Below are 21576 nucleotides of genomic sequence, written 5' to 3' on the forward strand. Positions count from 1 at the left end.
CGCTGTTCGACTCCACTTCAGTGATTAAAGCTTTTATTGTTTGCTGATCTAAGTAACAAGGGAGATTGAAACATCAAGGCGAATGCGGAAAGTGAGCACCGGGTGCCTACCTTTTGATCACTGATGGGATCACTCTGCTGCGGAGAGGGGAGACTGTCTTTTGATCGCTGGTGGCATCGCTCTGCTAGAGAGAGAGAAATGCTTGCCATTGGGCCTGGAGAGTATTACCCAGGTTTTCTGCATATTGGATATGGATTTGGACAATAAACATTTTTTTTCAGTCTTATAAATCTTTATATTAAGACCATAAGACCGTAAGATACAGGAGCAGAAGTAGGCCATTCAGCCCATCAAGTCTACTCTGCTATTCAATCAAAGGCTGATTCAATTGTTCCAGACATTCCCATTCCCCTGCCTTCCCCCCATACATACCCTTTGATGCCCTGGCTAATCAAGAACCTATCTATCTCTGCCTTAAATGCACCCAATGACTTGGTCTCCACAGCCGCTCGTGGCAACAAATTCCACAGATTTACCACCCTCTGACTAAAGTAATTTCTCCGCATCTCAGTTCTGAAAGGATGTCCTTCAATCCTGAAGTCGTGCCCTCTTGTCCTGGACTCCCTTACCACGGGAAATAACTTTGCCATATCTAATCTGTTCAGGCCTTTTAACATTCGGAATTTTTCTATTCTGTGCTACCAGCCTGGTCTTTCTCTTTTTTTGTGTGCGAGGGGAGGGGGATTTAGGGGTCGATGTGCCTCTTCCTTTTTTGTTAGTTCTTTGTGCGGGGAGGCGAGATTTGGGGGTTGATGATTGCACTGCCGTTCTTTTCTTTCTTGGTTTTGTGGCTATCTGAAGAAGAAGAATTTCAGAGTTGTATACTTTGATAATAAATTAACTTTTGAACCTCGAACCATTGAGGACATCTTCAATAAGTGATACCTCAAAAAGGCAGCAACCATCATGAGGGCTCTCACCACTCAGGCCCTGCTCTCTTTTCATTACTACCATCAGGGAGGAGGTACAGGAGCCTGAAGGCACACATTCAATGTTTTAGGAATAGCTTCTTCCCTCCACTATCAGATTTCTGAATGGTTGGTGAACCCATAAACAATACCTCACTATTTCTTTGCAATATTCTGCACTATTTGATTTTTTAAAGATATATTTCTTATCATAATTTCTGGTATATTTTATGTATTGCACTGTACTGCTGCCACAAAATAAGACATACTCACATACTCTGTGGCTACTTTATTGGGTACTGTATACCTGTACACCTGCTCTTTAATGAAAATATCTAATCAGCCAATCACATAACAGCATAAATGCATGCAGACATGGTCAAGAGGTTCAGTTGTTGTTCAGATCAAACATCAGAATGGGGAAGAAATATGATCTGTGATTTTGACCATGGAACGAATGTTGGTGCCAGACAGGGTGGTTTGAATATCTCAGAGATTGATGATCCCCTGAGATTTTCATGCACAACAGTCTCTAGAGCCTCCAGAGAAAGGTGCAAGAAACAAAGGAAAAAAAAAACATCCACCGAGCAGTGGTTTTGTGTGAGAAAAAGCCGTGTTAATGAGGGAGGTCAGAGGAGAATGGCCAGACTGGTTCAAGCTGACAGGAAGATGACAGTATCCAAATAACCACACATTACAACAGTGGTGGGCAGAAGAGCATCTCTGGATGCTCAACATGCCAAACCTTGAAGTGGATGGGCTACAGAAGATCACGAGCATAGACTCAGTGGCCAGTTTATTAGGTGCAGGAGGTAGCTAATAAAGTGGCCACTCAGCGTATGACAGTGATAATAAACAAGATTCTGATCCTTGTTCTTCCTGTCTATTGGGGAACTTCATCCTCCCATGCTGATGTGCTTTGTAGACAGTGGGAATAGTTTAGGAGATCAGGAGTGAATCTCTCGCTGGAGGATACCCAGGTCCAGACCTTCTCTTGAACTTATGTGGCTGTTTTATTAATTTCCTCGTCCAAGGTAATTTCCCACCTCCCACCTTCGGAGGATGCTGCTAATGGAGGACTTTTTTTCTGGCTTGTTTGTTTGTTATGTGGCATGTTGTATGAAGCAGGGGATCATGGTCTTTCTGTGACCGCGATTGTTCTTAGCAATTTTTTCTACAGAAGTGGTTTGCCATTGCCGCCTTCTGGGCAGTGTCTTTCTGGCAACACTTTTGAATGATGAGGGAAGGGGTTCAGACGCTACGGCTGGAGAAAGTCATTCGACTGAAATTGTCGGTATTATCAATGCTTGCAGCAGGATCTAGATCAGATGGGAAATTGGCCGTTGGAATTTAATGCAGGCATGTGTGAGGTTTTGCACTTTAGGAGGACAAACCAGGGTAGGACTTACACGGTGAACAGGGGAGTATGGTAGAACAGAGGAATTCGGGAATACAGATCCATAATTCCTTGAAGATGGTGTCTCAGATAGAAAGAATCATAAAGAGAGCTTTTGGCAACTTAGCCATCATAAATCAGAATATTGAGTATAGGAGTTGGGATGTTATGTTGAAGTTGTATAAGCCATTGGTAAGTCCAAATTTGGAATATTATATGCAGTTCTGATCACCTACTTACAGGAAAGATATCAATAAGATTGAAAGAGTACAGAGAAAATTCACAGGTTATAGGGAAAGGTTGAATAGGCTAGACCTGGAGCATAGGAGAATGAGGGGAGATTTGATAGAGCCATACAAAATTATGAGGGGTATAGATACCACAGGATAATGCGAGCAGGCTTTTTCCACTGAAGTTGGGTGAGACTAGAACAAGAGGACATGGGTTAAGGGTGAAAGGTGAAATATTTAAGGGGAATCTGAGGGGGAATTTCTTCACTCAGATGCTAGTGAGAGTGTAGAACCAGCTGCCAGTGGAAGTGGTGGGTGCAGGTTTGATTTCAACATTTAAGAGAAGTTTGGATAAGTACATGCATGAGAGGGGTATGGAGGACTATGGTCCAGGTGTGGGTCCATGGGACCAGGCAGAATATCAGTTTGGTACAGACTAAATGGGCTGAAGGGCCTGTTTCTGTGCTGTAATGCTCTATGATTCATGCTGTTCAAGAACTTAACCACAGTTCTTTTCAGTTTGGTATGAACTCCTTTCGTCATTGCCTTGAACAAATCAATCAATCTGACTTTTGAATCGGGGGGACAACTTCACTCAACGTCACTCACTCCACACTGAACTGTTCCCACAACCCAGGGGCTCAATTTCAAGGAGTCTTGTGTTTTTTGGTATTTGCACAGTTTGTTATCTTTTGCACACTGGTCGTTTGTCAGTCTTATTTTGTGTGGTTTTTCATTGATTCTATTGTGTTTCTCTTCACTTACTGCAAATGCCTGCAAGAAAGTGAATCTCAGGGCAGTGTATGGTGTACTTTGATAATAAATTTACTTTGAACTTTGAACTTTGTGTGAGCGAGGAGCTATACACATATTTATTCACATGGAATCATGTTAACATGCTTAATAGAAGTGTATAAGATCATGAGAGAAACAAGAGCAAATCTGCAGATGCTGGAAATCCAAAGCAACACACACAAAGTGCTGGAGGAACTTAGCAGGCCAGGCAGCATCTGTAGATAAAAGGACAGTCGCTGTTTTGGCCTGAGACCCTTCCACAGGACTGCTGAAGGCTCTCGGCCCGAAATCGACAGCACTTTCTTTCAATAGATACTTCCTGGCCTGCTGAGTTCCTCCAGCATTTTATGTGTGTTGCTGAGATCATGAGAGGCTTGGATAGGGTGAATGCATGCAGTATTTTTCCCGGGGTTGGGGAATCAATAACTAGAGGATATAAGTTTAAGCAGAAAGAGGATAGATTTAAGAGGGACCCGAGGGACAACTTCTTCAGAAGGGGGAAATGAACTCCTCCAGGAAATAGTTCGAGTAGGTACAATAACATCATTTAAAAGGCACTTGGACAGGTACATGGATAGGAAAGGTTTAGGGCAGGAATTCCCAAGCTGGGGTCCACTGACCCCTTGCTTAATGGTATCGGTCCATGGCATAAAAAAGGTGCAAAACCCCTGGTTTAGAGGGATATGGGTCAAATGAAGGCAAAAAGCACTTGGTTAGGTGAGCATCCTGGTGGTAGAGGAGGGAGAGTGTGCCTCATGATTAACTCATCGTGGTGCACAGAAATGACAGTTCTCTCTCAGTCCTGGTCACCTGACCTGGAACATCTAGCGGTCGTGTCATCTATTTTATCTGCCGAGGGTAGTCATCCTGGTAAGGGTATACATTCCTCCTCAGGCCTATTGTCAGGCGGGCACTGGAGGAGCTGAACAAGCTCAAAGCAGCGCATTCAGATGCCTTCCCTGTCATTGCGGGGGCTATCAAACAGCCCAACTTGAAGAAGTCTCTGAACATAGAAACATAGAAACATAGAAAATAGGTGCAGGAGTAGGCCATTCGGCCCTTCGAGCCTGCACCACCATTCAGTATGATCATGGCTGATCATCCAACTCAGAACCCTGTACCTGCCTTCTCTCCATACCCCCCGATCCCTTTAGCCAGAAGGGCCATATCTAACTCCCTCTTAAATATAGCCAATGAACTGGCCTCAACTGTTTCCTGTGACAGAGAATTCCACAGATTCACCACTCTCTGTGTGAAGAAGTTTTTCCTAATCTTGATCCTAAAAGGCTTCCCCTTTATCCTCAAACTGTAACCCTCGTTCTGGACTTCCCCAACATCGGGAACAATCTTCCTGCATCTAGCCTGTCCAATCCCTTTAGGATTTTATATGTCTCAATAAGATCCCCCCTCAATCTTCTAAATTCCAATGAGTATAAGCCTAGTCGATCCAGTCTTTCATCATATGAAAGTCCTGCCATCCCAGGAATCAATCTGGTGAACCTTCTTTGTACTCCCTCTATGGCAAGGATGTCTTTCCTCAGATTAGGTGACCAAAACTGCACACAATACTCCAGGTGTGGTCTCACCAAGGCCTGTACAACTGCAGTAGTACCTCCCTGCTCCTGTACTCGAATCCTCTTGCTATGAATGCCAGCATACCATTCGCCTTTTTCACCGCCTGCTGTACCTGCATGCCCACTTTCAATGGCTGCTGTATAATGACACCCAGGTCTCGTTGCACCTCCCCTTTTCCTAATCGGCCACCATTCAGATAATAATGTTTTCCTGTTTTTGCCACCAAAGTGGATAACCTCACAGTTATCCACATTAAACTACATCTGCCATGAATTTGCCCACTCACCTAACCTATCCAAGTCACCCTGCATCCTCTTAGCATCCTGCTCACAGCTAATACTGCCGCCCAGCTTCGTGTCATCCGCAAACTTGGAGATGCTGCATTTAATTCCCTCATCTAAGTCATTAATATATATTGTAAACAACTGGGGTCCCAGCACTGAGCCTTGCGGTACCCCACTAATCACTGCCTGCCATTCTGAAAAGGTCCCGTTTATTCCCACTCTTTGTTTCCTGTCTGCCAACCAATTCTCTATCCACATCAATACCTTACCCCTAATACCATGTGCTTTAAGTTTGCGCACTAATCTCCTGTGTGGGACCATGTCAAAAGCCTTTTGAAAATCCAAATATACCACATCCACTGGTTCTCCCCTATCCACTCTACTAGTTACATCCTCAAAAAATTCTATGAGATTCGTCAGACATGATTTTCCTTTCACAAATCCATGCTGACTTTGTCCGATGATTTCACCGCTTTCCAAATGTGCTGTTATCACATCTTTGATAACTGACTCTAGCAGTTTCCGCACCACCGATGTTAGGCTAACCGGTCTATAATTCCCTGGTTTCTCTCTCCCTCCTTTTTTAAAAAGTGGGGTTACATTAGCCACCCTCCAATCCTCAGGAACTAGTCCAGAATCTAAAGAGTTTTGAAAAATTATCACTAATGCATCCACTATTTCTTGGGCTACTTCCTTAAACACTCTGGGATGCAGACCATCTGGCCCTGGGGATTTATCTGCCTTTAATCCCTTCAATTTACCTAACACCACTTCCCTACTAACATGTATTTCCCTCAGTTCCTCCATCTCACTGGACCCTCTGTCCCCTACTATTTCCGGAAGATTATTTATGTCCTCCTTAGTGAAGACAGAACCAAAGTAGTTATTCAATTGGTCTGCCATGTCCTTGCTCCCCATAATCAATTCACCTGTTTCTGTTTGTAGGGGACCTACATTTGTCTTTACCAATCTTTTTCTTTTCTCATATCTATAAAAGCTTTTACAGTCAGTTTTTATGTTCCCTGCCAGTTTTCTCTCATTATCTTTTTTCCCCTTCCTAATTAAGCCCTTTGTCCTCCTCTGCTGGACTCTGAATTTCTCCCAGTCTCAGGTGAGCCACTTTTTCTGGCTAATTTGTATGCTTCTTCTTTGGAATTGATACTATCCCTCATTTCCCTTGTCAGCCACGGGTGCACTACCTTCCTTGATTTATTCTTTTGCCAAACTGGGATGAACAATTGTTGCAGTTCATCCATGCAACCTTTAAATGCTTGCCATTGCATATTCACCGTCAACCCTTTAAGTGCCATTTGCCAGTCTATCTTAGCTAATTCACATCTCATACCTTCAAAGTTACCCTTCATTACGTTCAGGACCTTTGTTTCTGAATTAACTATGTCGCTCTCCATCTTAGTAAAGAATTCCACCATATTATGGTCACTCTTACCCAAGGGGCCTCTCACGACAAGATTGCTAATTAACCCTTCCTCATTGCTCAATACCCAGTCTAGATAGCCTGCTCTCTAGTTGGTTTCTCGACATGTTGGTTCAAAAAACCATCCCGCATACATTCCAAGAAATCCTCTTCCTCAGCACCCTTACCAATTTGGTTCACCCAATCTATGAAGTCACCCATTATATCCTTTATTGCACACATTTCTAATTTCCTGTTTAATACCATCCCCAACCTCACTACTACTGTTAGGTGGCCTGTACACAACTCCCACCAGCGTTTTCTGCCCCTTAGTGTTATGCAGGTCTACCCATATCGATTCCACAATATCCTGCGGAGATTTGCGAGGGCTACTGAGGTGACTTTAAACTAGAATGGTTGGGGGGTGGGAATCAAATTAAAGAGACTAGGAGAGAGGAGGTTAGTTCACAACAGGGGGATGGGAACAAGTGCAGAGAGACAGAGGGGTGTAAAATGAGGGTAGAAGCAAAAAGTAGTAAGGTGAAAAGTAAAAGTGGCAGGCTGGCAAATCCAGGGCAAAAATCAAAAAGGGCCATTTTTCAACATAATTGTATAAGGGCTAAGAGTGTTGTAAAAGCGAGCCTGAAGGCTTTGTGTGTCAATGCAAGGAGCATTCGTAACAAGGTGGATGAATTAAAAGTGCAGATTGTTATTAATGATTATGATATAGTTGGGATCACAGAGACATGGCTCCAGGGTGACCAGGGATGAGAGCTCAACGTTCAGGGATATTCAATATTCAAGAGGGATAGACATGAAAGAAAAGGAGGTGGAGTAGCATCGCTCCTTGCACTCAACTTAGTAAGACCAAGGAATTGATTATGGACCCCAGGAAGGAGAAGTTGAGGGATCACACACCAGTCCTCATTGAGGGATCAGCAGTGGAAAGAGTGAACAGATTCAAGTTCTTGGGTGTCAATATCTCTGAAGATCTATCCTCTGCCCAATGCATTGATTGAATTACAAAGACAGCAGCTATAGTTCATCAGGAGTTTGAGGAAATTTGATATGTGACCAAAGGTTCCAGCAAATTTTCTACAGATGTTCTGTGGAGAGCATTCTGACTGGTTGCATCACTGTCTGGTCTGGAGGGGCCTGTCACTGCACTGAACTGTAAATAAGAACACGGAAAGTCGTAAACTCAGCCAGCTCCATCATGGGTACTAGCCTCCCCAGGATTGAGGACATTTTCAAAAGGCGATGCCTCAAAAAGGCAGCATCAGTCATTAAGGACTCCCATCACCTAGGACATGCCCTCTTCTCATCGTGACCATCAGGGAGGAGGGTCAAGAGTCTGACAACACACACTCAGCATTATAGGAACAGCTTCTTTCCCCTCTGCCATCAGATTTCTGAATGGACCATGAACCCATTTACACTACCCCTCTATTTTTTTTGCTCTATTTTTGCATTACCTATTTAATTTTTAACATATATTTCTTATTTTAATTTATTGTTTTCTTATTATATATTGCAATGTACTGCTGTTGCTTAACAACAAATTTCACGGTACATGCCAGTGATATTAAACCTGATTCTGCTTCACGGATGAGTTGGGGCGAATGGTCCATTTCCATGTTCTGTATAACTCCATGACTCTCTGTCTCTATCTTTCTGTCTATCTCTATCTCTCTCCTCTTTCTCTCCCTCTCCTTAACTCCTCTCCCACTCCTTTTTCCACTGTCTCTGTCCCTGTCTCTCTCTCTCTCTCTCTCCTCCTTCTCGTCTTCCTCTCTGCCCTCCTTCTCCTTCCCCCTCATACTCCCCCTGGCATCCTTTCTCCCTTCTCCTCCTTGTCTCCCCTTACCCTCTTTCCCTCTCACTTCCCCCTCTGTCTTGCTCTCTCTCTCCAGACCTTCCTGTGGTACCCATCCCCTTTCCTCCAAGAAAAAATTGGACTCCTACAAATCTAATTCCCAAAAACCTATACACTCCTGGAATTGACAACATACCCACCGCCCCGTACATCTCAATACCTGGGTCTGGGTTTGCGTACATCTCCATCTCCATCTCCATCTCTCTCTCTCCCTCTCTCTCTCTCTCTTCTCCTCTCTCTGCCTTTCTCTCTCCCCCTCATATCTTGGGAGCTAAATGCCAATGAACAAATCTGATCGTGTCAGAATGAAGTTCCACCTTTCCTGACATTTGCGTCTGAAGCAATTAGGGATGTGTCGTCATCAGCAGAGAGTAACTAGTTAGTCAGGGTCAACCAGAAGAAAAATTGCTTTTTCTGTAGTGCCTGTAATCTCTGATAATGCAAAAGTGCTTTGCATTTTATGAAGTACCTTTATAGTGTTGGAAAGCTGGTAACCAACAGAAAAACACACTGCAGGTGCTGCAATGTGGAGCAACACACAATCCGCTGGATGAACCCAGTGGGTCGGGCAGCATCTGTGGAGGGTAGAGGAGTTGTTGATGTTTTGCAACATCTCCCTGCATCAGTCCAGAAACATTGACAATTCCTCTCTCCCCCATGGGGAGGGGATTCACTGAGGGGCAGCACAATAGCGTAGCAGTTAGCATAACACTATCACATCTCCATCTGTAACATCAGGGTTCAATTCTAATCACTATCTGTAAAGAATTTGTACATTCTCCCCATAACCACATAGGTTTCCTCCAGATGCTCAAAATTCCTCGCATATCCCAAAGATGTTTGGGTTCGGATTAGTGAGTTGAGGGCATGCTATGTTAACACCGGAAGTGTGGCAACCCTTACAGACAGTCCAGTACAATCCTCACTGAAGAACATAGAAATCTACATCAAATTACAGGCCCTTCAGCCCACAATGTTGCGCTGACCATGTACCTACTCTAGAAACTGCCTAGAGATTCCCTACCACATAGCCCTCTATTTTTCTAAGCTCCATGTACCTAAGTGTCTCTTAAAAGACCCTATTGTATCCCCCTCCACTACTGTCACCAACAGTGCATTCCACGCACCCACCACTCTCCGTGTGGAAAAACTCACCTCTGACATCCCCCCTTTACCTACTTCCAAGCACCTTAAAATTCTGCTCCCTCATGTTAACCATTTCAGCCCTGGGAAAAAGCCTCTGGTTATCCACACGATCAATGCCCCTCATCATCTTCTACACCTCTATCAGGTCACCTCTCATCCTCCATCGCTCCAAGGAGAAAAGGCCAAGTTTACTCAACGTATTCTCATAAGGGATGCTCCCCAATCCAGGTAACATCCTTGGCGATCTCCTCTGACACATTTCGCTGTATGTGACAAATAAAAGCCAATCTTTGAATCTTTATATCTTTCCTCCACAGATTGTTTGTTGCTATGTAGAACTAGCTCCCACAAACAGCAGTGCGTAAATGAGTAGGTGATCTTTCCATAGTGATTTTGACACGAAAATGTTCTTTGAAATAGCAGAATTTGAATCCGATATTTTATCACTGACATAAATCCACAAGATATTTTCTGTACATCTGAGGAGGCAGATGGAGCACTGATTGATAATCTCACCTGAAGTTTGACACTTTTGACCACATAGCACTCGATACTACACTGTTAGCTAAGACTGTGGACACATGTCTCATGAGTGGGAGACTCTACCTGACAGAAATTGACAGGGAAAGCGTTAACAGAAGGTATCTTCAAAGCAGCTGCAAATGTGTGTCGGTGTTCTATATCAGAGTGTACAGAACTAAGAATCTGTAACAACTATTCTTTGCCAGTTTCTTAGTGTTTTGTTAGTTCTGCACACAGAGGAGTTGTTACTGATAATTGGCAATTGTTGTTTCACGGGCTGGTGTGATTGACAACTCTCTGATCTGATCACAAGGTGAACTATAACAGTTCACTCAAACGTGCAAATTAAGGGCCTGCAATGTGTTAGCCTGGTGTTTTGAGGGTATAGGGAGTTGAAAGCAGGGCTGGGGTGAAGTGGGCATACAGTGCATCACCTCATCACTCGTCCTCCCCTCCAATAAAGTAAAGGCATCCGTTAGTCTTGTGAGACCATGGATCTGCGCCTGGAAAGTCTTCACTCTTCAGGGCGCAGGTCTGGGCAAGTTTGTATGGAAGACCGGCAGTTGCCCATGCTGCAAGTCTCCCCTCTCCATGACACCAATGTTGTCCAAGGGAAGGGCATTAGGACCCATACAGCTTGGCACCGGTGTCGCCACAGAGCAACGTGTGGTTAAGTGCCTTGTTCAAGGACACAAGACGCTGCCTCGGCTGGGGCTCGAACTAGCGACCTTCAGATCGCTGGTCGAATGCGTTAACCACTTGGCCACGTGTCCACCTCCCCTCCAATATACGCAGCATATCGATGCAGCTATAATGAAGCTGAGACAGTGGCTATATTTCATTAGGAGTTTGAGGAGATTTGGCTTGTCAGCAAGAACACTCAAAAACGTCTACAAATGTACGGTGGAGAGCATTCTGACTGGCTGCATCACCATCTGGTATGGAGGTGTGGGGGGGGGTGCGACTACACAGGGTCGAAGTAAGTTGCAGAAACTTGTAAAATCATGGGTACTAGCCTCTGTAGTATCCAAGACATCTTCAAGGAGTGGTGCCTTAGGAAGGCAGGTCCATCATTAAGGACTCCCACCACCCAGGATGTGCTACCTTCACACCGTTACTGTCGGGAATGAGGTACAGAAGCTTGAAGCACACACTTAACGATTCAGGAACAGCTTCTTCCCCCCTGCCATCTCATTTCTAAATGGAGATTGAACCTATAAACACTACCTCACTACTTTTTTACTTCTGTTTTTTTGGTCCTATTTATTTTAATGTACGTATATACTTACTGTAATTCTTTTTTTCTATATTTATTTATCATGTATTTCACTGTACTCCTGCTGTAAAGCTAACAAATTTCATGACATATGCCGGTGATATTAAACCTAATTCTGATGTCTTCTAGACAAAGTGGATAGCCAGAGTCCTTTTGCCAAAGCAGAAATGGCAAGTACAACGGATATAATTTTAAGGTGAATGGAGTATAGGGCAGATGTCACAGATAAGTTATTTATATAGAAAGTGGTTGGTGTGTGGAACACCCTGCCAGAGCTGGTGGTAGAGGCATTTAAGACACTCTTGGATAGGCACCTGGATGATAGAAAAATGGAAGGTAATGTAGGACGGAAGCATTCAAATGATCTTAGAGAAGGCTAAATGTTGGCACAACTTTGTGGACCAAAGGCCTGTATGCTCCATGTTCTAAATGATGCCTCCAGAAGACAGTGTCCATCACTAAGGACCCTCACCATCCTGGGTATGTCCAGTTCTTGGCAAGTAGGATTAAAGAGAATCCCAAGGCATTCTATACATACATCAAGAGCATTAGGACTTCACCAACATGGATAATTAGGGAGTGGGGAGGACTGCTCAAGGATAAGGAGGCAAAATGTGCTTGGAGGTGGTGGATGTGGGTGAGGTCCTTAATATGTGCTTCATATCAGTAATTACCAAGAGGAAAGATGTGGAGGATAGGGAGATCAGTGCTAATTTTCCAGTGAATAGAGGAGGTATCTTAAAGAACATTAAGTTGAATAGATCCCCAGGACTTGATGGGATGTGCCCCAGGCTATTAAGAGAGGCAAGAGATGACATTGCTGGGGCTTTGGTCATGATCTTCATGTCCTCTCTAGTCACAAGTGAGGTCCCAGAAGACTGGCGAGAAGATAATGCTCCATTATTCAACAAGGAAAATGGGCATAATCCTGGAAACTATAGACCAGGGAGTCTCATGATGTTGTTAGGGAAATTATGGGAGAGGATTCTTAGGAATGGGATTTGCATGGCTTTGTGTGGGGTAAGACTTGCCTTAAGTTGATTGAGTTTTTTGAGTAAGTGGTGAAGGTGACTGATGAAGGTAGAGCTGTGGATGTTGTCTACATGGAATTCAGTAAGGCATTTGACAAGGTCCGTCATGGGAAACTCATTTCTCACCCTTTGTATGCCACCTTGGCTGAACAGAGGAGCACTTTTAGTAATAGACTCAGACAACTACGCTGCTCTAAAGAGCATTACATGAGGTCATTCCTACCATCGGCCATTAGACCCTATAATGAGTTGACCTATAGCCAGGGAAGTGATGACCCCCCACCTTATTAGACTGTTTAAGATAACTTATTTTTTTAATTCTTTGCTGGAGGTCCATGACTAGTGGTGTTCTGTAGGGACTCATAGAGGGACCTCTGCTGTTTGCCATATACTGTACATAAATGACCAGAGTCCAAGTCCATAGCTCCCTGAAAGTGGCCACACAGATTGATAGGGTAGTAAAGAAGGCATATGGTGTACTTGACTTCTTAGTCAAGGGACAGAGTTCAAGATTCTGGAAGTAACATCTGGACAATTGCACTCACCTTATTATAGGAAGGATGTGACAGCTTTGGAGAAGGTCCAGAAGACGCTGACTGGGATTAGAGGGCATGTGCTGTAAAACTTGGGTTGTTTCCCCTGGAGCAGTAGAGGCTGAGGGGAGATCTGATAGAGGTTTATAAGATTATGAGAGGCATAGACAGAGGTTTATAAGGTTGAGAGGCATTGCTGGTGTAGACGGACAGTATCTTTGAGATGTCCAATGCCAGATGGCATGCCTTCAAGGTGAGAAGGGCTGAGTTCAAAGGGAATGTGAGAGGTAAGTTCAAAGGGGATGAGAGGGTCACGTTTTTTACTCAGGAAGTGGTGGGTGCCTGGAATGCACTGCCTGGGGTGGTGCTGGAGGCAGAGACAATAAAGATGTCCAAGAGGCTCTTAGACATGCACATGAATATGCAGGAAATAGAAAGACGTGGACATTGTGCAGACAGAAGGGATTAGATTAGTTGGGAATTTGGTTACTGATTTAGTTAATTTGGGACAACATTGAAGGGCCTACTCATACTGTTTTGTTATATAGAAAAGTACAGAAAAGAAACAGGCCCTTCTGCCCATCTAGTCCATGCCAAACCATTTATCAAATCCCATTGACCTGCACCGAGCCCATAGCCCTCCATACCCCTACTATCCATGTACCTATCCAAACTTCTCTTAAATGTGGAAATCGAGCTCGCATGCACCCCTTACGCTTGTTCTATGTTTTAAACTCAAATCTGCGTTCTTGCCTGCTTCCTATTCTCCAGAGGGGAGTCTGTTGTCACTTCCCGAGTTGCAGAACTTCTCAGACAAGTTACCTAACGAGGTGATCTGGCAGAGGTCAGTGGAAGAGGGTAGGCCAGTCCTCAGATTGCTAGCACACTGTAAAATCCACGTGGAGTCTTGTATACACGAATACAGAGGCAGACTGCTCTCCGGTCTTAACTCTTAAAGAGCCTTTCATTCCCTCACACCACAGGACTGTGTAAAAAAGGAAAAAAACGGCACCGGTTTTGAGGATAATAATTTTCAATCTCACACGTGTATCACAGGGACGTGACAAATTCAAATATAATCATTAAAAAACAGATCACGGGGAACAGACTACTGCTGGTTAGCTATACAGAAGCGTAACAAGAAGCAGTTACAGAATGTACTATTAAGCAGTGAAACGACAGGTACCAATATAGAAGGGACAAAGCAATGCAACTGCATTGAAAATCTGAGATAAGACCATACAAACTTGAGACACATAAAGAGAATTAGGCCATTTAGCCCAATGAATCTGCTCCACAATGGTAGATTTATTTCCCCTCTCAAGCCCATTTCCTGGCCTTCTCCCCGTGACCTTTCATACCCTTACTAATCAACTTCCACTTTAATTATGCCCAATGATTTGGCCTCAGCTGCCTGTAGCAATGAATTTCACAGATCTACAACTCTCTGGTTAAAGAAATTCCTCCTCATCTCCGTTCTAAAATGACGTTCTTCTACTCTGAGGCTGTTCCCTCTGGTCCTAGACTCCTCCACTATAGGAAACATTGTCTCCATGTCCACCCTATCTTCCCTTATTTGGCAGGATTCAATAAGATCCCCCTCATTCTTTAAATGAGATTTTTTTTCTACTCTCCAGTGAGTATTGTCCCAGAGCCATCAAATGCTCCTCATATGCTAACCCTTTCATTCCCAGGATCATTTTCATGAATTGGACCTTCTCCAATGTCAGCACATCTTTCCTGAGGTAAATGGCTCCAAACTACCCACAGTGCACCAGGTGCAGTTTGATCGATGCCTTATAAAGCCTCAGCATTACATCATTATTTCTTTCATAACATTTGGCTCTGCAAACAGAGTTTGAAAAAAAAAAGATAGCTATGTTAAAAAATTCACAAGATACCTTCCTTAAACATCGTGATTAAGTCACTGATTAGCCCTTGGCAATCCATTCTGTTGTATATAGAGATTTGTTGTCTGTTAGGTTCTTGGGCCTTGTGTGTGCTAATTTTAAATGGCATGATTGGTTTAGCAAGTCTTTATCCGCTTCTGTATCTATACCACGCATGTGTGACAAGGTATGAGCCATTGCTTTGTAAGTTGCACCTCAGCTCCACGGAGGTGCTGTGTGTTCAGGCCACACTCCTGAGACCTGTGTATAAAAGTTTAGGCCAACCATCTGGTAGTGAGACAGGGTTCCCATGTATTGGTATGGCATGGAAGCATCGTTTTATTGAGTCCAGAAAAAGTTTCAAAATAAATTCAGAATCAGAATCAGGTTTAATATCACCAGCACATATTGTGAAATTTCTTAACTTAGTGGCAGCAGCACAATGCAATTGCAGTAAGTATGTATATGTATATTAAATAGTTAAATTAAAAATAGTGCCAATGCAAAATCAGAAATAATAAAAATGAGGCAGTGTTCATGGGTTCAATGTCCATTTAGGAATCGGATGGCAGAGGGGAAGAAACTGTTCCTGAATCGCTGAGTGTGTGCCTTCAGGCTTCTGTACCTCCTACCTGATGGTAACCGTGAGAAGAGGGCGTGTCCTGGGAATGATCCTTAATAATGAACGCCACCTTTCTGAGGCAGAAATTTATTATCAAAGTAAGTATATGTCACATATACTCCCTTGAGATTAATTTTCTTGCAGGCATTTACAGGAAAATAAAGATATATGACACAATTTTATGAAAAGCCATATTTACTTATTTAGAATAATTCATGGACTTCTCCGTGAATTGTGACCTTGTCATGGTGGAGAAGCTTGCGTGGTCCTGTGATCCCGAGAGCAATGCCGTCTGGAGCGATGCTCCTGGTAGGGTCACCCATGGCGGTAAGGTTGAGGGTGAGGTCCCTGACAAAGAACAATCCAACCAAGACCTCAACGGTGGAACAGACGGACGAAGTTACTTCAAACTCAATGGCTGTGAAGGCGGATGAAGGCTGCAACAAATCCATCAGCTCCAATCGTCGTGGTTTCCATGTCATTGGAATCAGTTGGTTGATTTGTGAAGTATCGTGTGCTTCTTAGAGTACAACATCAAGTACACGTTACACAAATACACGTACAGGCGTCTTCACTCTGTGGGCCACTTCTTCAGAATGAAGACCATCATTCTCAACCTTGAGGGATAGCCACCACCACCACGATGACAGCATGGAGCGGGCTCTGCTGGCCCTAAGAGCTGTGATACCCTGTGATCCACCAACTTAACCCTATAGCCCAATCACAGGACAGTTTACAATGACCAATTAACCTACTATATTGCACGTCTTTGGACTGTGGGAGGAACCTGGAGAACCCGGAGGAAACCCACGCGGTCATTGGGAGAACGTGCAAACTCATTATAGATGGTGCCATGATTGAAGTCCGAACCCTGGCGCCCCAAGTTGTAATAGGGTCATGCTAACTGCTACACTACTGTGGTGCCCCACTTATACAAAGACTGATCAACAACCAATATGCAAAAGATATGTGATAAAGATTTTAAAAAATGATACCGATATAAGAGTAGCATTAATGACATAAGCTATGGGAGCAGCAATGGAGCATTTGGCCCATCATGTCTGTTCTGCGATGTTGGTTAAGCAACCTTGCCAGTCACACTTCCCCCCCACTTCCCCTGCGAGTGACATTCTTCAGGTGCCCTTCAATTCAAAAATTATTTTGTTCTCCTTTACACTTGTACACGGGAAATGACATCAAGCGATCTTGAATCTTGAATCGCATATCTTCCAATTCTTTCAAAGTCCTTGATTGATTCTTTCTGATCTCTGATCCGAAATGTTAACTTTTTCTATTGATGCTGCCTGACCTGAGTACTTCCTATATTTCCTGCTTTATTTGTATTGTCAGATACTAATTAAGATTATTATAATCTCTCTGTATAGAGAGATGAGCGAAGGAAATAAGCTGTGACTTAATTGAGGTGTACAAGATGATAAGATGCATAGATACAGAGTGAACAGCCACAGACTTTATTCCCAGGGCGGAGATGTCCAATACGACGAGGCACAGTTTCAAGGTGTTTGGAGGAGAGTTTATGGGGAGATGTCAGAGGCAGGGTTTGTATGCAAAGAGTGGTGAGTGTGTGGGGGGGGGGTGGTGGTAGAGGCAGATACATTAGGGACATTTAAGAGGCTCTTAGATAAGCATATGGATGAAAGAAAAATGGAGGGCTATGTGAGAGAAAAGGGGTAGATTGACCTTGGGGTTGGTTAAAAGGTTCAAAGTTCAAAATTCACAGCACATTTATTATCAAAAAATGTTTACTTTATTCAACCTAGAGATTCGTTTTTTTTACAGGCAGTTACAAAGCAAAGAAACCCAACAGAACCCAGTAAAAAAGACTGTCAAACACCCAAATGTGCCAGAAAAAAAACCCCAAAAATATGCAAACCATAAAAGTAGGTGACTAGCATTCAGAACTGAAGTTCGGACAGGTGTATTTACATATTTAGGTAGTGGTCCAGATCTAGGGTAACACGTTAGCCTGGCTATTAGAATATGTCTTTACAGCGCCAGTGATCGCCAATCGAGATTCAATTCCCGCCGCTATATGTAAGGAGTTTAGACATTCTCCCCAAGACCACATGGATTTCCTCTGGGTGTTCCTGTTTTCCCCCCACATTCTGAAGTTGTACAGGTTAGGGTTAGTAAATTGTGAGCTGGAAGTGTAGAGATACATGCAGACCGCCCACATCCTCAGACTGTGTTCACTGTTGATGCAAACACAACATTTCACTGTATGTTTCAATATTTCGATGTACATGTGACAAATAAAGCATATCTTTATCTTTATGTTCATCATAACTACCCTCTATGTAGAAAGGATTTCTGAAAGATCCTTCTCCTGTCTTTTGCCCAACATGTTGAGCCCCAGGTTCTTATCCCATCTTCTGATTGGAACAGCTTCCTGCATTTACCTAGCCTTAATCAGTCACGTCCTGGTCTTCTGCCAGTCTGCGCTCTCCTCTTTGTTTAGATGAGGCTGTCACCTCAAAGATTCATGATCCAACTTCATTTACCACGTGTACATCGCAACATACAGCAAAATGCGTCATTTATGTTAACAGCCAACACACCTGAGGGTGTGCTGGGGGCAGCACACAAGTGTCGCCACACACATTCCTGAGCCAACATAGCATGCCCACAATGTTCACGAAACAACACAGAACACAACAAAACAGAATATAAAAATCAACAAAACAATAACAGCTAAACAGGCCATGTTCCTCCCTCGCACCCACATACACAAACGGTGCTCTAACCCCATGCCATGCCGCCTTCCCTGATAAATGCACGGAGGAGAGTATCCTGCATGGTTGCATCATGTCCTGGTATGGCAGCAGCAAGAATGGAAAAGTCTACAGAAAGTGACGGATACAGGCCGGTCCACCACAGGAAAACCTTCCACACCATTGAGCACCTCTGCAAGAAGCACTGTCACATGAAAGCAGCATCTATCATTAAAGATCTCCACCATTTAGGACATGCAGCATTCTCACTGCTGCCATCAGGAAGAAGGTACAGGAGCTTTAGGTCCCATTTGACAAGGTTCAGAATTCTCAACCGGCGTGGATAACTTCACTCCCCTTATCACTGAACACAACCTATAGACCCTCTTTCAAGGACTTACAACACATGGTCTCAGTATTATTTATTTATTAATCTATTTATTATTAGTATTTTTTGGTATTTGCACAGTTTGTCTTCTTTTTCACATTGGTTGTTTGTCAGTCTTTGTAGTTTTTCATTGTTTCTATTGTATTTCTTTGTTGAACTGTGAATGCCTGCAAGTAAGTGAATCTTGAGGTAGTGTATGGGGCATGTACGTACTTTGATAATGAATTTACATTGAACTTTGAATATATGGATGATCTACTGGCACAATATTGAAGAGGAGTGGGTGAGTTATCCCAGTGACAATGGTGATTACTTGTCCTACAACCAGCCTCACCAAAAACAGATCATAATACTCATACAACAGGAATTCTGCAGGTGCTGGAAATTCAAGCAACACACATAAAAGTTGCTGGTGAACGCAGCAGGCCAGGCAGCATCTCTAGGAAGAGGTGCAGTCGACATTGCGGTTAGTGGGATCTTGCTGTGTACAGTGTGGCTACCCTCTCTCCTACATTAAGACACTTGACAATATGTTGAAGTTGCTTCATAGCCTGTAAACTGCCTGGGAATACCCTGAGGTTATGAACTACGCTTGAGAATACAAAGTGCTTTCTTCTCTAAATCTGACGTGCCTTCTTGATTTTGCAGATGAATCATTTTTATCTTGGATGTGTTGTAATTGCCAGATAGGCTTGAACTTCTTGTTTTCTCCCTGATTTCTTTGCAGTTAGGATCATAAAATCTTTAATGCCAATTACATAATTGTTTCAGCTTCCGAGCAGGCATTTCATGCACACTGAAATCAAGTCATTCACCTCTGCTGCCAACTTCAGTGAACTGAAGACAAGGCATTCAGTAATATTACACTCTCAGTCTAACAGCTTTCCTATAACCACAGAGAAACAAACAAAAAGCTGGAATAACTCAGCGGGTCAGGTAGTATCTATTCAGGGAAACGACAACCAACGTTTTGGGTCAAAACCTACACCTGTTCCTGCAGGAATTGATTGTTTCCAGGTCAGAGAAGTGGGCAGGAAAAAAAATCATTGTGAACACTAACCATCCTGCATACTGCTTTCTCCAAAAGCGCCTTTCTGAAAAGTGCGATAGGGCTATCAAAACAAAAACCTTATGCCATCTTAAAAGTTTCTTCCAGCAGGCAGTTAATCTGATCAGCCATTCTTGTCAGTCATCCCCCCAGCCCCCTCTATCTATTACCCCCATCACTGCACTGTAAACACTAAACCACTTTATAACACTGTTGAAATTGTGAATACATAGTGGCATTGATGTATTTATTCACATTTTATTTCATATTCACACTTTAACCTCAAACTTTATATAATTCTTTATTCTTCATAATTGTTAAAAGTTGTTGTTTTTTGTTGCATGTCAATAGACAATAGACAATAGACAATAGGTGCAGGAGTAGGCCATTCAGCCCTTCGAGCCAGCACCGCCATTCACTGTGATCATGGCTGACCATCCACAATCAGTACGCTTTTCCTGCCTTCTCCCCGTATCCCTTCACTCCGCTATCTTTAAGAGCTCTATCTAACTCTTTCTTGTAATAATCCAGAGAATTGGCCTCCACTGCCTTCTGAGGCAGAGCATTCCACAGAACCACAAACCTCTGTGTGAAAAAGTTTTTCCTCAACTCCGTTCTAAATTGTCTACCCCTTATTCTTAAACTGTGGCCTCTGGTTCTGGACTCCCCCAACATCGGGAACATGTTTCCTGCCTCTAGCGTGTCCAATCCCTTAATAATCTTACATGTAAATGTACATGGTAAATAAAATTGATCTTGATGGAGGTCCTTGACCTGAAATGTTGACTGTCTATTTCCCTCCACAGATGCTGCCTGACCTGCTGAGTTCCTCCACCTTTTTGCGTGTTGTTCCAGGTTTCCAGCATCTGTGGTCTCTCTTGTGTCTTCTGAGATTCTGGGGTCCACGGATCCCTTGCTTAATGGTATTGTTCCATTGCATAAAAAAAGATTGGGAAGCCCTGTTCTCAAAGCACAGACATGCTATAAACCTTCGAATTTCATGTGATTAAAGATTATTCATTATACTTTATACTTTATACTTTATTGTCGCCAAACAATTGATACTAGAACGTACAATCATCACAGCGATATCTGATTCCGCGCTTCCCGCTCCCTGGATTACAAATCGATACTAAATATTAAAATATTAAAAATTTAAATTATAAATCATAAATAGAAAATAGAAAAATGGAAAGTAGGGTAGTGCAAAAAAACCGAGAGGCAGGTCCGGATATTTGGAGGGTACGGCCCAGATCCGGGTCAGGATCCGCTCAGCAGTCTTATCACAGTTGGAAAGAAGCTGTTCCCAAATCTGACTGTATGAGTCTTCAATCTCCTGAGCCTTCTCCCGGAGGGAAGAGGGACAAAAAGTGTGTTGGCATTACACACCACTGCGGCTTTGCTGAGTTCTGTTCTCTACTCTCTGTGTTCTTATTGTGTCAATAAATCTGTCTGAACCTCTGGTAGGAAACCGGAGCACCCGGAGGAAAATCATGTGGTCATGGAGCGAGCATACGAATGCCTTACAGACAGTGGTGGGAATCAAACCCACGACTTCTGACTGCTAGTGCCGTAAGACAATAGTGCTACTGTGCTACTGTATGTAATAAGGAGATAAAGAAGAAAGACAAAAAGAAAAAGCAGAGCAAAAATAATTATTCTGTATTAATTACCTGACTGCAATTTTGCAACATCTATCCCCTAAACTCCCTAAATACCTAACAGCCAATGAAACACTTATAAAAAATTGTCAGTGAGGCAGCCAATTCAGCAGTGTGACAGTAACAAGTTAACCTAACGGTGATTAGATTATAATCTACACTTAGTGGCCATTTTATTAAGTGCATCTTC

This window comes from Mobula birostris, chromosome 11 (assembly GCF_030028105.1).
Source record: "Mobula birostris isolate sMobBir1 chromosome 11, sMobBir1.hap1, whole genome shotgun sequence".
Taxonomy (NCBI): Eukaryota; Metazoa; Chordata; class Chondrichthyes; order Myliobatiformes; family Myliobatidae; genus Mobula; species Mobula birostris.